The sequence below is a fragment of the Acanthaster planci genome, linkage group LG14 (genome assembly GCF_054643075.1).
Source record: "Acanthaster planci isolate LZ-2023a linkage group LG14, COTS_SCS, whole genome shotgun sequence".
Taxonomy (NCBI): Eukaryota; Metazoa; Echinodermata; class Asteroidea; order Valvatida; family Acanthasteridae; genus Acanthaster; species Acanthaster planci.
In genome coordinates this window covers 14,323,954-14,339,457 of record NC_141790.1, presented here as the reverse complement: position 1 = coordinate 14,339,457, position 15,504 = coordinate 14,323,954, and the positions used below count along the sequence as shown (strand labels likewise).

The following is a 15,504-nucleotide window of genomic DNA, read 5'->3' as shown; positions in this document are numbered from 1 at the left end:
GATAATTTCCACTCGCGCACAACGGACAAAATATCCATGCAAACAATTCAGATGGGAACAAATGACTGTGAAAGAAAACCCCTTCTTTTGGTCTAGATTAGACCATGGACAAACAGGGCAAGGGTCTGGTAACTCCAACAACTCCAGCTCAACGGGAGGCAAGGGAGGCCAGTAAAACAACCAAAAAAGGTATATGTACAAGGACATAAGGCACAGATAAAGCAGCCAAGATAAAACAATGATTTTTCAATGTGAATTTCTCATAAATATAAATTTATCACTTTATTTCAAATGAGAAACTGCCAATGTTATCGCACAAAAAATCTGAATTTTAATGGAATTTCACGAAATATATTTTACCCTAAAAATTACAAACAACGTGTCTGAGAGATACTCACCAGTCTCCGCATCCTTCGTCAATTTTCGATCAGTTTTTAGACTGCTGTGTCCTTTTGCACCACACAGCTTCTCACATTAACATTTTATTCCACGTCTTCAGCATTTTATCAGTCAGTGAAATGTTTAGAACTTCTCTCCCTTATTTTCAGTCATTCGTCTTTTGTCGGCCTGTAATTTCAACTTAATTACCCTGTAACTTTTAAAGAAAAATGCACATGAAAAAAATCACAGATAAATCAATCCTTTCAAGCTGCAATATAGTTTTAACATAAAGTGATTGAAAAATACAGTAATATGTTTAATACGCATAAAAAGACACAGACGTTATTTGTTTTTTCATTCATGCGTTCTTTCGTTTTAAACCCGAAAATGTCAAAGTTGAAAAATTTAAAGAAACACAGATGCCCCCTGAACATTTCTGAGCATGGCCCCTTATCCTATACCAATAAATAGTGAATAAGACTTCAAGAGCCTAGTATTCAAACTACTAAATGAAATCTCATTGTCAAGGATTCCCTCTTATTTTCATGGTCAACACATGTGCATGATGATTTTGTAGATAGATCGGCCAGGATTACGAGGAAAGGACATGCAGTATGTAAGATCAACACTGGGGAAACTTGTGATTGCATTAGAGTTTGACTTTGATAAAAAGCAGGGTCGAATTCAATCAACACCAATATCTCGACAACTGACCAATTTCCCGTGGTAACACTATTGTTTTGTGCCGGACCACTCATAATTAGGTACCGGTAACCGCTGCGGAAGGATACTTGACGGGCGAGAGTAGACGTACTGTTATAATCAGGCAGTTTCTTGGGTCATTATCATAAAAGCCAGCACTCTGATGTTGTCTAAGACTGCGAAGAAGAATCTCACCATCCAAACGACAACGCTTTTCGTTTCACTGAACTTCAGATATCAAAATGCCAGAGCCACAGGACAATGTACCCCCCATCAAACCATCACCCGGTCCTCGGGGTCGAGAACCACAAGAAAGAGGTAAGTAAGAGTTGTTTCAGAAAAAGCATGGTGCGATTGTTTGTTGTAAGTCATCGCAAAACCGGAATGATCGACTTTATGCTTCTTTTACCATGTTTACAGTCTAATGACCGGACGCCAATTTTCACTTTTACAATTTGATTAAAAGAGCATGCTGACAGGGTTACATACTGAAACTTTTCTGAGAAACCCACTTTTCTGAAAAAAAGTGGCACAAACTCAAACCAGGGTATTTGCGTTTACTTGAGCTTATTATCTGGATCGCCAAAAGCAAATACGATGACACAACATGTACACGAAGCCAGGACTGTCCTCTTCAAAGCCGTAATAAATACTGCTGGTTGACATTTCATCTTTTTACGATTGAAAAAAATCTCTTTACGTATTTTCTTTCTTTTTTGAGGGGGACCACACTGTCTATGTACAGAGCTGAAACTTTTGTGTTTTGTGTTCCGTGCACGAGAGCATCTGTTATCCGGCCGACAAACAAAATGATAATCGTGAAAAGAAAACTTTGTCAAAATGGCATCGGCGGCATCCACCGCTACAATTTCCAGTTTGAAGAAAACTTCCAAATTCGCGGGCGATGAATATCTGGGTAATCTGACATTTCATCAATGTTTATGGACTGTGATTCCTCTAACTGATCTGAGACAGCAAAATAAAAAATTGAACCCGACAAGAACGGTGGCTGAGTGGGCAGCAATTCCACAGAGTAACCAGCTCACACCAAGACAATACCCAACAAAGCATGCAGCGCTGAGCAAAATTACGGCGAACGAAAAAAAAATTAAGGTTACATGTACATCCTCCTGGCCCAATATTGTAATACCAATTACAATACACTAACACAACTACAGGCAGCTAAGCGGCTAAGTAAAATGTGTTTCAATTTAAAAATCATTGGTGTTAGGTCTGTACGTACATGCGATTTATACGTTTCCCTCTTTTTCTCGATGTACAGGTCCCAAAGACACCGACTCGTCGTGTGGTGAGTCCTTATTGTCATGTTTACTTTGCTGTAGCTATGACATGTAATGAATCTTTGAAATATAAAGAATTAGAAACTGTACTATGTCCAACATCGACTATATCCCAACTCCACATTAAGAAGTCATGTCATCAATAATCTCCATCTCTTTGGGTGGGGTTTAAGCTTACAGTTGCTTTTTCTTACTTTTTCATTTAAACCTACAGTACAGTTCTTCCTAACAATCAACCTCAAGGTGTATAAAAGATCAACTTAAATATCTAAGGGCAAGGGGCGTACTTAAAGGGGGCAGGGCATGGAGGCACCAGCCCCCACTCAAAGCCCGTTCCCCCCCTCAAAAATTAGACAAGGGAATTAAAAGAATCTGGTGACAGTGGTCAATTTGGTCAGTGTTTAACTGCCACTAAACACAGTGAGTGCTCCCTCCAGAAAACGAGTGCTCCCTCCAGAAAATGAGGGCTCCCAAGTGCTCCCTGCAAAATGTACCCCAGTTGCACCACAGCAATGATCGGCTGCAAAATGAAACATAACCAGGCCAAATTTGTTGATTGTATTGGGGAGCGGTATTTTCACGTTAGTTTATATTTATCTTGGTAAGAGCATGTGGGATACGTAAAGCACCAGCCGCCCACAAGTGACCATGATGCACATGTATATTTCCCCAGCGCAATGCCTATTTGTAGTTTATTTACAAGGCCATAAACACATTTTTCTTATTCACTGAATTTTGCTCAACTTGTTAGGGTCACACTGCTACCGTGGAATACATTCTCACCCCAGGAAAAAAAAGATTATATGTACTTACACCATTGTTGAAACATGCCCCTTTTATTCTTTTTCAGTCATCCTTTAGATTCGGCATGGCCCATCCAGCTGGGATGAAAACAAGGGCAGGTCAAGGGGAGGGGGTCAATGACGGCCATGCCCCTACCCAAAGCATAAAAATATAGCCTCGCCCCATAGAAGGGCCCAAAAAGACTACAGAAAACTTACCAGTTTTTTGGGCAACGTAACAAAAGCTTGGTCTCAACTCCCCCCCCCCCAAATTTGAATGTGGATCCACCCATGCATGCAAACTACCAGACAATGGAGCACCACATCCTTTGCTCTCCAGAAAGCAACATCTCCACTTCCACCTGGATGTCTTCTACTGTCTTCACTTCAGTAACATCCACCCACCACCACCACCACCAAGTTCCCTCAGCCTGTCCTAGCATCATGTCACACTATTAAAAGCAAATCAAAGAGAATACTTTACCTTCATAATCGACCTTTGATAATGTATTATGGAGTCTATGACCTAATTTTGTTCACCTTGAAGAATGCCTTGATTTATTAGCTAGAAGTCTGTAGTTGTCTTGAAATGAGTGCTTTCAAACAGTTCAGTGTGATCCTTGCAACAGCTTTTGTGACTTGTTGTGACTTATGCAACTGGCAATTTTAAATCTCTGAGATGTATCTAGAACCAATAAAGGTATTTCCATTTTAAACCTGGATGAGATTAGGGATTAGAAAAAGTTATCTGGAAAACAGCCAGTAAAGAGGTTGTAACAAGAACAATAAAAAGCTGAACCAGGCGTGAGTTCTCTCTCAGCTGCCTACAATCTTACACTGGTCTCTTTTTGTATACTTAAGTTAGGACAAAAACATAGCAAAACTTGAACGGTTATACCTCTTAAATTCAGAGTTTGGTGTAAACTACTGAAAAATATCTTCTAATCCCAGCCAGGTTTGAAACTGTACACTGTCCCCAAGGGGTCTTTTGCGAAGTTATGAGGTTTCTCAGTTTCAATTTTCCAAGTTAAAACCCGTTGAATATCTACTGCAATTTAAAAGGGACTGATTTAAGTGACGGTCTTCTCACCAAAGTGTAAACAGAGGTGGGGGGTAGGGTTGATCCTTATCCCCAAGGGTACATGTAAAATCATGTTGAAATTGAATGATTCAGGTTGCCAGCATTCTGGCTACCAGCATTCCTGAACAAAAATCGAAATTTAAACCAACTTCAATGAAACACCTTGACTCAATTACCTAATAGCATCTGCTTTTGTGTTTGTTTTTCTTTTCTTTTTTAAAGTGGTTGTAAAAATTATGGCTTGCCGTCAGTACAAAAGTAAAAGCATTAAAGTATCACAAATCTAAATCTTAGATTGGTAGTTACTTTTAAATTTTAGTTTACACACTTATTAGTAAATATCAAAAAAATACAAACCTCTTTCAAATAAATGGGATAAATGTACATTCCCAACGGAGAATAATCGAGGTAAAACTAAAAACCAACCAAAGGGTGACTTTTCTGCAATTTTTGGCCGCGTTAGATGTAATTGTAGGCAAAGTGTAAATGGTCTATGCTTGTATCTAAGTTCTTTTAATTTGCATTAATACATGTATGAGGTTTTCAGTACTTGAATACCGAAACTAGTGCCTTATGTTACATCTCTGTCGAATATATTAATTAGCACGTCATGGCATGGACTACTAGCTACGTTTTATTACACTTTAATACTTCATGAGACTTTAGAAAAGTATTATGTGCTCATGAAAAGAAAATGGTACTTACCTTGTTATAATAACCATACATATTTTCAAACCAACATACTTGTACTATCGAATATTTCCAATACTACTGCCCCTTTAATTAATAACAATAGATACATGTGTGATTCTCTTAAAATGTCCCTCATTGCGAATTTTTAATGTGTTTTGTGTATATCATTTGGACCAAACCCCCCACTTTTGTCATACAAAGTACACTTAAGCAGATTCAAGACTGATGTTTGTATGTGTTGCCCCAAAATCTTTAGGTACCGACTCCATACTATCTTTTTATTATCGTTGTGGGGGATTGATCAGAGTAAAAAGAACAAACAGGACAAGATCAAAAATAAATAAATTAGTAAACACACTGTCGCAGTTCAAGGAAGCTCACCCCACCACAAGTATAATCGCAGTTGGAGAGATGATTCTTCATGACAGATTTATTAAATCTCTTCAGTCATATACACGGAAAAGGGTTTTCAATGTAAAGAAATGGGGACAAGGAGCCTGACTCCTGTTTTCTGTTATCAAGCACACCCGTCCTACTGGGTGAGTAGAGTATAATGAGGATAAGGGTGGAGGTTTGGTTAAGTTGGGAAGGAGGGTTGGATTAGGATGGGTTGGATGGGTTGGATGGGCTGAGTGGGGAGGGTGGGTACGTGGCTGGGTGGTAGGTTGAGGGGGTGGTTAATACATGCATATATATATGTATGTTGGAGGGTGGAGTGGGTGGTGTAGAGCGAAGTGGGTTTCACTGGGTTGGGTCATGCTAGGTTGGGGTGGACTAATAAAAGCTGAGTTGGGTTGGATGGGCTGAGTTTGTTTTGGCTGGGCTGGACTGGGTTGGGGTTAAGTTGCACTGTCACAGGCTGGGCATGGTTGGACTACACTGCCTTTGGTTAGGATAAGTTAGGTTTGCACAATATTGTAGAAAAGAAAACAGGGTCAGGATGATTGGATTGAGTATGACTGGGTGAGGAACAAGTGTGATGTGCAGAGGGTCAGTTAAGTTGGGAAGAGGGGTGGGCTGAACTGGGTTAAATACTGGGTTAGACTAGGTTGCACTGGGTTGGACTTGAGTGGGCAAAGTTCAGTTAGAATTGGCTGGATTGTACAGGATAGAAATCAGCAGGACAGTTACATGTACATGTAGGAATAGATGGGTGGAACACAGGAGTAGTTACTGATTTGTTACCTGTGGAACTATATATTAAGTGTGCATGAACAGTTTACAGATTCAATAAAGACCTCCAAATCTAATTCTCCAAGGTGGGGGCTAAGCATTATCTTTTCATATATGTACATGTACCGTTAAATGAAAATATATATTTTAAACTTTGGACCAATGCAACAAACTTTTGTGGAATAGCTGAGTTCAGATTTAAACTTGTGAGATACTTCAGCAGCTCCCACATTCCTGAGAGCATTATGGTACTCTATAAACATGTAACATTTGTCCTCCACAAGCTGACAATGAAACAGGTAGAAAACATCTGGACTTCAGATATACACGGAGATTACATTCACCACTCCCTTTTGTCACAACCCTGACTTTGGAAATGTGATTTGTTTTTCCACAGGGTAGAGTGGAAAATGCAGGCACACGTCTCGGGAATTCAATCTGGGACATAGCACATTTTAAATTCCAACAATCAAGCCATCTAAAATATTGCTTCTTCATGTTATGGGTCATCCCTGGGTGTTCAGATTTCACAAGACACGTCAGAATTCTTTTTCTGACAAAGTATAAGACGACGTAACACTTCTGCAAGTGAATGTCAAGTTCCCAAAATTATATCTAAAATGTAAAATCATGATTTGGGTATCACTGTAACAATAACGAAAATGCCCAAATTCCTTTAAGTGATGAAAAAACATGGACACAAATTCTGGGGGTGCCTTCACCACCCATCACAGGAAAACATGATTTGTTAGGTTGGTCCCCGCCACGTCTGTCATTGAGGCAGAGCAATAAATTTCAACAGGCCATGAGGTTAACACATAATAATTGGTTTTCCCTTCCCTCAGGAAACTGTAGATATTGAACAAGCAATTGATGTTAATTCCGAGACTGTACTGTGGCTACTGCCAACACCAATTGCAGGTGATCCAAATGACACATGTTAACCTGCACCCCCCCAATAAAATGGCTGAGTTACTGCCATAGGGGTAAGAGTGAAAAGCAGATGTGCTTTGGACGTCTGTAACCAGAGAATAAGAAGGCAGGCTGTTTAGGACTTAATGGCATTTTTTATGTAACAAAAACCAGATCACTACACATCTGAGGCCTCGTAAATAATGTGCCATGCGAATGGCACGTGAGGCAATACAAGAGAAGAAAATAAGAGAATCCAATAAAACAGATCTGTCACAGTTGCAAACCTGTCAATTAACGATCATATTAAATTTGGAGGTTTAATTTCATCCAGGGACATAAACAGAGAAATTTGATTTCATATTGACACTGGTTTCATAAGAATTTCAGAATATCTTGTTTGAAGTTGAGTTGCATAACTCCCTCCCCATGAGCAATTGTATACAGCAATCCCCTTCGTCTAAAACTGGATCTAACCCAAATGACAATTTCTGTAGATGACTGTACTGAAGATGGACCCGTTGGTTAAAACATTCAACAAAAACTAACAAGTAGGAGGGTGATACTGACACTGAAGGTATGTGTAATGACAGAGGTAACGATAATGATGACTATGATGCTGGCAACGATCATGATATCATACAGTACAAAAACCGATGCAAACTCCTTCCTAGCTATGATTTGCCTTTGAGAAAGATTCTGCTTGGATAGAAATGTTAGGCACTCCAACTATTATGATTCAAATAAAACTGATGTGATTACCCTTAGTAAAAGTACTTCCAATTGAGATAATTTCATGTAAATGACTTTGTTGATTGGCAACTTACTTTCGTTCTTGATTTCTTTGGGGGGGTTGCAAGTCATTTTCTTCACTAAACCTAAACAGACAGTCCTCAACTTACAGAGATCCATACAAGTCTTTCATGCTGCATTGACATAAAAACCCTTAGAAATTAAGAGGTACAGGTGGTCAGAGTTGTAACGAGTCACTACTTTTATGGCTCCAACCAAGTCAAGTCATTAAGCCAAAAAGTCAAGTCAGGTGTTCAGCTCAAGTCAATTTGATTCACAAAACTTTGAATACAATGCGATGAATAAAAACCAAGAGAGGTCATTTAGTGGCATTTTAAATGAACCTCTGGGTTACTACATGTGGTCACACCACATCTTGCTCCTGATGATAATATCATGTGACATGGATATTACATGCCTGCACTAAAAGTCAATGCCAATTTTTTGGTGAAGATATTTGCTTTTATTTCGGCACTCAGGTCTTCAAACTTTCACTCTAGTCTGGTCTTCTGATGAGGGACTTGAGTTGGGACATTTGCTTGCAGTGATTTGTGCTGAGTTACTTATCCATCGCGACTCAAGTCCAGTTGCCAAAAATGTGACTCGAGTCATCAATGGATGCAGCATGTGCAGGAACCTAGTGACTGGGGGGGTGTGGGGAATCACAACACCCCCTAAATAATCAATTCCAGTCGGACGATAGAGCTTCAGTCTGCAAATGAATCCAAATATAGTACATAAAGGATATACAGCCATCGGCATTTCCCCAAAGCAAGCAATGTAGATCACTTTGTTAATTTTACATGACACAAGGTTGGCAAACAGGTTACAAGTCAGTAAATTGACTCTGGCACACACCCCCCCCCCCAAATTTTTTCGCCATGCCACTGAGTGTGTGTCTGTGAAAATGTAGATTAAAAAAGACAACTTAACAAAAACAAACAGAATTAAGAAACTAATTACATCTGTTAAAATTCAGCACAGGGTGAGTGTTTGATAAAATCCCCTTTTCCATGATTCATAATTTTAAATATTGAAAGGAATAAGAAAACAGGAAATCTGCAAACTCACTTGTTATTAATGTGGCCAGAAATGCAAAGCTTAAAAATTGCAGCATCTTACATTTTGATCCTGACAGTGTCTTTCTCAAGCCAAAATGAATTTCCATTCATTCCTTTAAAGGATTACAATCCATGAACCCGATAAATTGGAATCTGTGTCTCAAGCACCAGAATTTGTCGTACTGAAAGACACAGTGTTTCAACCTGAAACCTACGATCCCCAAAAATCTTGATCAGCAGAATATCGAAAACTTTGGTTCACGGGGCAAAATGGAATTTTTTGTAAGAGCAGCGGTTGATATTTAAGCATTTATGTAAAATTTCTCATCCCCTCAAGAAAGGTGGAAGAAATGTTTCCAACACATTGATGCTTATGATTCCTTCAGAAAAGAGTGACCCGTCCACTGGGGAGGGTGGGGACAGCTGCCCTGTCCCCCCACATCCCACTGACCCTAATGCTATGGCAATTAACATGTCCATGTATGTAATCCTCTGATGTTTGTGACTGCCTTCCATAGTACACTGTATAACCCATCCAATAATCTCAATTTCCACAGTGCTCAACAAAATGACCAGGAAATAGAGCAAATGGAGCATTGAACATTCTTCTGTAGTGCACACAAATGAAAAACAAATGCATTCCCTTCTCCAGAAAAAACCTAAATTAATACAAAAAGAACAGTATCTTGAACCAGAAATGTCTGAAGAAATGAGTACCATGAAAAAGGGGCATTATTTGCCACACACGTGGATGCATTCATTTCACATAATTGTACCCATTTGGGTACCCAATTGGGGTTCTTGTAGAAGCCACTTTTAGACGATTTAGGAATGCAGTATATTGTATGTGAATAAAAATAATGGTAATGAGCCTAGATAAAATATGCTGAATCCAAACCTACCACTGATAGACCTCCATCACCCCTCCCTTTAGAGTCAATCCTAGCCAAGAGATTGGGCTTTTTAATACAAACTTAATTTCCCATAAGCGCGCAATGAAAATAAAGGTCAATGGAGCAAAGCATACATTTGTAATTGAGTTATGTTATTTTCTCTCTGTTCTACATGTATGTACATGCATGCCACAACAGACGTGATAATCATGAAAATGATTAAATATTTTTCCAGTTCTTGCTGATCATTCTCAAATAAAAAGGAAGTTAAGAAATGTACATTCACTAGAATACTTTGTCTCATGCAACGCTTATGCCTGGCTGTTTTCTTAAAAATATGCAGCCATCAGTTTGTAATTTGTTGATGATGATTGTACAGTGTATATTTGGCGTGTATAGTGCTGCTTTTGGGTTGTGTGCACGTATTTACACTAGCAAAATTTATGTATGGCCAAGGTTCGATGGCATACAGGCAGACACAACTGTATTGTCAGTCTATAGACCACACAGCCACATGTAGGCCTACACTGTGCAATAACAATATGTTTGATAGAATCAACCTAATGATATGCATAGATCCTTGTGAAAGGGTGGCCAGGGTCTTGACCCTTAAACAATAGAATTCAATAGAACTGCAGATGCCATTATCCAAAGTTTGGCTTTCTAAAGGTTTCATCCCTTGCTGAAAATCTGCATGTGTTTAAAAGCATTCCACATCCAAACCATTGGAAAAAACACTGGGGGTTAGCCTAACATTAAAGTACTTTTCTGTACCCGAGACTGAAGAAGATCTAATGTGTATTTGGTCAGAGCTCCTGAGTAATGGGCCTAATATTCCCTGAAGCCAAAAGTATGATGTAGCCAAGCTTTTTGAAACTCCTACATGCTAATGAGCACTGTTGCCATGCAACAGGGATCATAGATCACCAGCCTAGTATTGTCGTTCCACACACAATGTACACCGTAAAATGTACATCAATAACTGTGAAGCGGTTCATGTATCAGCTAAGCACGTACAGTGTACATGTACATGTAAAATTGTTTGGTTTCATTTTTACTTATCACATCGTAAGCCATGGAAAATTAATAATTTTATGCTAGGCTTTGTCTACACACTGCACAAGAAATAAAAAGATCAGTTCCAAGGTAACAGATGTTTAGATGGATATGTCATCAGGAAATTTGCTAAAAGAGGAGAAGGGTAAAAAATAATCACAAACATTTTACAAGAACTGCGCGAGTAGCTAGTGTTTCTCAAGCATTGTGAATAAAAATTGAAAAATTAACTTGAGACAGATTCATAATTCAAACCATGAGCAACGATAATTCAACTGCTCAACTACCAAGCCTGCTGGGGTTGGTATTCTTCCACCATGGTTGGTTGGGTCCAGTCCGTTAGCACAGACTGTATAAAAAAATTAAAAATGTGGCAAATATTTTAAACTTAACATCTTATGAGCATTTTCAGCTTCACGGTTTTCTTCATGTCAAAACATTTTACCGGATATACATGTAGCCTGTTTGTTTGTCTGCCTGTATGGATTTTTTTCCTGAAATTTTCCTGTTTTAAATGTATAACCCCCTTTATCCACTACAAGAATTACTTTCATGAAATACTGTTGGATAAAGCATGGCTAGAGTAAGTTACAATTTCCACATGTTAAAAAATGTTTTGTTTTTAGATGACAGAATGAGCGATAATTCTGTGTATGAACACATCACCTGTTTGAAAAAGAACTGTGGGGGAAATATTTATATGGCTTTCCCAATTTTTCCAAAGAGAGTTTCCAGTGAAACCTCTCCCCAGAATAATATAATAAAAAAATAACACTCAAAGAAAAAAGGTATTTTGCCATAATAGTTCCAAAAATTATATCAAAATCTCAATGCCCAGGACTATCTTCATTGCCGTTATTTAGAGACAAAGAGAGTGTACTTATATTAAGCAGCTATCTAGACAATCAGAAAACAAATACACTTTTGAGGATACTACATGGCCATTAAAAAGGAATTCTTTGCTATTAAAGCATGTAAAAAAAAATAGCATCACTAGGTGCTGCCATCTGTATCATCCAGGAAGTTATGATACATGTAATATGCATTGGTCATGTACATGTACATGGTTCACACTGTATGCGCACACACACACACACACACACACACACTATATGTTGAACTTGAATGACCCAGCATCTGTTAACAAAACACATTCCCATGAACTGTACCATGAACAATGCTTGCTGACCCTTGAACCTAGTACATGAAGTGCATGAGCCAATATTGCATACTGCATGCACAACATTTGGGCTCTGCAGGGCCTTGTGTACTACATGAGCAATGTAATACACTGAGTAAAATGGAACATCGTATGGTGTGAAGGTTTTGTCAAAAACAATATTCCAACCTCCTCTGCTTTCTAAAGTATATCAAATTTATCATTCTCATCATGTATTCTACATGTTGTACTGTCATTCCCAAGAATTCCACAGAGCCCAAAATATGTTGATGTTTGGGAATCAGTCTTTATGCCAGATGAAATTATCCAAATTAAAGGTGCAAATGTTTTTAAGTCTTTTGACTGCATTAATTATTTTGTTCATCTTGTTATTTTGAAGAGGGGGGGATGTTGTAATCTCAAAGTCTGGGCCGAAGAAAAACTAAACCGGTCAGGACGGGATAGGGCAGTAATTTGTCTGTAATATTGATTATATATGATGGAGAAAAATAATGAAGTACACATCAGTATTGATTACTCTATTAACAATATGCAAGTGCTGAACTGTACAAGTTTTCTTTGATTGTTCTCTTGATTCTAAAAAGTTTTGAAAATACACCAAAAAGAATTTTTGCACCACAGCAAAAGGTATGCTGATCCATGACCCTGCCAGATGCAGCACAGTGCAGGAGTAAAAGTCTGGTTGTGCCAGCATGACTAGGGAATCAACAACAGCCAAAGAGACTGTCCTCTGGAGAAAAATGCAAGCTCATCCCATGAGAAACTGTTGGTTGCCAGACTTGGACTAATGGCCATTTGGCCTTGGAATTGGTTGGCCTTTTGGTTTATGTAACAACTGTGCAGGGAAGCATAACTTTGACTAATGTTGAACATTGTTTTGACTGGCAATGGCAGAGTCTCTAGCCAAATGAGAACTACTCATACAGCAACTGAGTTTTAATACACATGTTCACAATAACATGAAACTGGACATGGTTCACATGAATTAAAATGCAACAGTATTTTATTCAACAAATTATGTTCTCTCAATATCCATCTCTTGATCTACATCATGTAAAAACACGACAAACAGTAAAAGCAGTGTTATGTATTCAATAAAAGACCTACAGAATACAGGAGGAATATCATGCATGTCATGCTGCAGTGTTCTTTCATTTGGCACATGCACAGATGAATAAAACATGTGAATGCTCTAAAAATAGCAACAAAGTCTCTGGTTGCTGGTGAGATGCATGCATGTTTTTACCATTAATATTTGCCCAAACTCAATACCTCAAAGACTACAAGTATCAAGAAAGATGGCATAGTTTAAACATGTACAAAGTATTTGGGGATTTTAATTGGATATAATAAATCAATGCAGCTGATACTTTCCAGGACATGTCAATTTGAGGACTTAAAAAGCTGAAGTTTTTTGTTGATCAAGACAGGCTCTGCCAAACAAGTCACATTTTATGATTGCATTTGCATGGTCAGAAATCTTGTCTGTTAATGATGCATATTAACATTTCAGAGCATTTTTGCCAACCAAATAGCAACTGAGTATAACTTAAGAATGTAGAATATAGGCTGACTGAGTTTGATATATCATTATGTGTGGTTGCATGGATTTTTAAAGTATGCACTACACATGACCTTATTTAAACTACCAGTGAACAGTGCAGCCACATGAAAGGATCGTCCAATTTGGAGTGAAGGTTAGACGGTCCTACAATATTTTAACCTCTAAAATACATATTTAACAATGGCTTCTCGATCTCGTATGCTGATTATCAAAATGTCAAATATATAATAATAAATACATTACCACATTCTGTGCTTCTTGGTTGTGAAAATAGCAGTTTTGGGGGAAAAACTTTCCCGAAATATGTCCAAAACCGCAACATTTCCATTCTCCATTTTGTAAACCGGGAAACACAGAGCATGCTCAATAAAATTGTTTGTTCTACGATATCTAGGGTTACTCCAATAAGTACAACCTACATGCTATTCGCTTAGTGCACAACTGCCGCACAGCAAGCGCTCGTCCATAAGAAGCAAGAAGGTCCATCAACTCAAACTGTTAGATGCGTCTTGGAAGCAGGTGCCAAAGAACAAGGGTTGCAAACAGAAATTCACCTTAAAGAAAATACAATGTTTTGCTCTAAATGCCTAACAACCATAGACAGGCCCAGAAAATCACAGCCCTTACCATCACAGCATGCCAACCTTACCAATAAGTCCCCACGCGTTGCCAGTGTAATGATCCATGAGTCTGCTTTAAATCTGCTTTAAATTTCAAGCTTGTCATAATATTCAAGTAGGTCATTTAGAAAAAAATGAACTTGTTGAAAATCAAATGCGACCTGGCCAAGTATTCACAACGGAACCAGAGTCCAACGAAAGCGTTTCCTACAAAAAATATATCTTCGCCCACTCCAAAATAATGGCCAAGTTCACACTGGAATTCTCTGATATATCAGCTGTGAACAAATGGCCGCAGCAGATGATCAATCATATCGTCTGTACTATGCATGGCCCGGGGAGTCTAATGGCTAATTAACTGCATGATTTATGCGAGGTTACTTCGTCCAGAATACATACAATACTATCAGAAGGGTGAACGGTGCAGTCTCCAAGGCAAAGGCTATGGGGGATTAACTGCGGTAACAGCTGGCCAGACATTGGCGCGTGTCCTGCGCGTGTCCAGTGAAACCGACAGAAAAGACCCCACTCTGGTTTCTTTCTCTTTTTTCTGTTCAGAACTGACATATCAGAGAAAAAATCCATCATCTTCAAACTGGATAATTTCTAGTGACCTTTGCTACTCCTTCAACTTAGGGCATGCAAACTGATCAGAGAGTGAAGAGTTTCTCCTACATATTTTGATCCAACGTTTCAAGCAAAAATGTGGACAAAAGCGACAATTAAGTTGAGAGGGAGCAAAAGGTTTCCTTTGGGCTGCTTTGAAAAGTTTACTTAGTTGTTGTTTTAAGAGATTGTCACTGGGTTTTAGTGTCGGCCATTTGGTGATACTGGAGGATACTTCCAGTTAAAACAGCATGTGACGGTCTCTGTAACTGACTTCCGATCCACACGGGCTTCAAAGATTCTGCAAAACAGACAATCCAAGAAAACAGAAAACGGAGGAATGAGAGACTGCGTGAGATTTCAAAAAGAATGGTGAATAATTAGACGATAAGTGACAATATGTTCAAGAGAAAACTTGTGATGTGTTCCTCCGTGATAGTTGTTAAATTATTACTTCGATTAATAATACATTAAACGGAATAGTTCTAACGTCCGCGGTAAAGCTATCCAAATCAGATCCAAATTTTAAATGAATTTAACATCGATTGAACAACCGGTCGAATCGTAGGCTACATCTCTGACTAGATTTACGCTACATATTTTGTTTACGTACGACTGTATGCCACTTTAAATTTGACGTTCATATCAGTGTTACCTGTTTGAAATTGAATGGAGCAGTAGTCGTGTTTCTCAGAGAACTCGACGAG

The 15,504-nt window shown here is 38.6% G+C and overlaps 1 long non-coding RNA gene across 1 annotated transcript; it reads left to right on the top strand.

The window, feature by feature from the left end:
- Positions 1-815: 815 nt before the first annotated feature.
- Positions 816-5,066, top strand: LOC110981668 (uncharacterized). Its single transcript, XR_002598483.2, has 3 exons — positions 816-1,401; positions 2,366-2,392; positions 3,235-5,066. It is a non-coding gene; the product is annotated as an uncharacterized LOC110981668 (long non-coding RNA).
- Positions 5,067-15,504: the final 10,438 nt, after the last annotated feature.